A 1519-nucleotide genomic window follows, 5' to 3' on the forward strand; every position below is an offset into this window, starting at 1 on the left:
AAAAAAAATATGTGGAGTTTCAAAGTGAAATGTGTGAGAGTCATGGTTATTACGTGCAACAAGTATGTGTAGGAGCTGAATTAGTGGTTTACAATGTGATGAATTTTCAAACTTGTTCTTCCTCCAAATCAAGGACGCTCACTCATAATAAACAGTTGGATTATATATCATGTAGTTGTATGAAATTTGAGTTTGAGGGCATACCATGCAGACATATGTTAGCTTTTTTTCGTATCAACCAAGTGTTTCAATTGCCTGATAAGTATATACTCAAACGGTGGACACGAGATGCAAAGGTTGGAGCAATATATGCTATGGCTGAGCAAAATGTCATCGAAGATCCGAAAATGTGTTTGATGTCAAGACACTCGAGGTTATCCTATAAAGCTTCTGTAGTAATTGATGATGCATCATTGACTGATGAAGGAACAAACTTCTTAGATGAACAATTAGATTATATTTTAAAAAAAATTAAAGAGGTTAACATTAGTAGAACATTCAGCAATGGAAGTCAAAAGAAGAAAATCATGGATGGGGTCTTTGGTATTACCGATCCTTCTGAAGTAAGAACAAAAGGATGCGGGAAGAGGTTGAAATCATCAAAAGAGAAGTCAACCTCGAAGACCAGGATATGTCGTGGATGCGGGCATCGAGGTGTGACGGCGGTGGTGCTGTTCGGTGGGGGTTGCCGATTGTTTAGGTGGAGAAGGGAGGTGTGAAGTANTGTCCAGGAGAACATATCAAAATTGACGGGAGATTGAAAGCAATGATGTTACTCGCTATCAAAGAGTCTAGTTTTTTTAAAAAGTTCAACAATTAATTGATATTAAATAAAATTTTAAAATATAATTTTCAAATTAATCACGGCGAAATAAGAAGAGAACGCGTAAAAGAAGTATAAAGTTGAAAGATCAATCCTTGTAAATTTTTATGTTCACTAATAAAGTGACATTCACTTATTGAATGTAATAAAAAAATATCAAAATTATATATAAATATGTTAGAATGACATCTACAAGATTGATGAGTAAACATTATTTTACAATATATAATTAATATGTTGCCGAATAATCGAAAGCATCTTTTTCTTACCTTCGTGTCCAAAGTATAATCCACAATATTTGATAGAGACCTAAACAATAGCTGGGCCAGATTATAATAGGCATTCACATATTTTGTCTTATTTCATGAAAACCATGTTTTCATTTAATTTAATTTGTGGCCGACATATATATATATATATATATAGAGGCACACACACATCATGTTAGGTTAGATTTTCAAACACATGATTGCCATTTTCACGTAAAATACCAACATAGGGAGTTGTGGTTAAAAATTGGAATATGTGGTTGTGGCGTGAAGTTCTTGCAAACATGATCCTAAATACTTTGATTTCGTGGTCAGATTACTACCTGAAAACACAAATAAAGAGATGAGGGAGCATCAGATATTTCCTCTGTGATACAGCTTGACGCTGATCAAGTTAGTTAGAGCTTACAAAGACGGGAAACTCATG

Source organism: Primulina huaijiensis, chromosome 12 (assembly GCF_012295235.1).
Source record: "Primulina huaijiensis isolate GDHJ02 chromosome 12, ASM1229523v2, whole genome shotgun sequence".
NCBI lineage: Eukaryota > Viridiplantae > Streptophyta > Magnoliopsida > Lamiales > Gesneriaceae > Primulina > Primulina huaijiensis.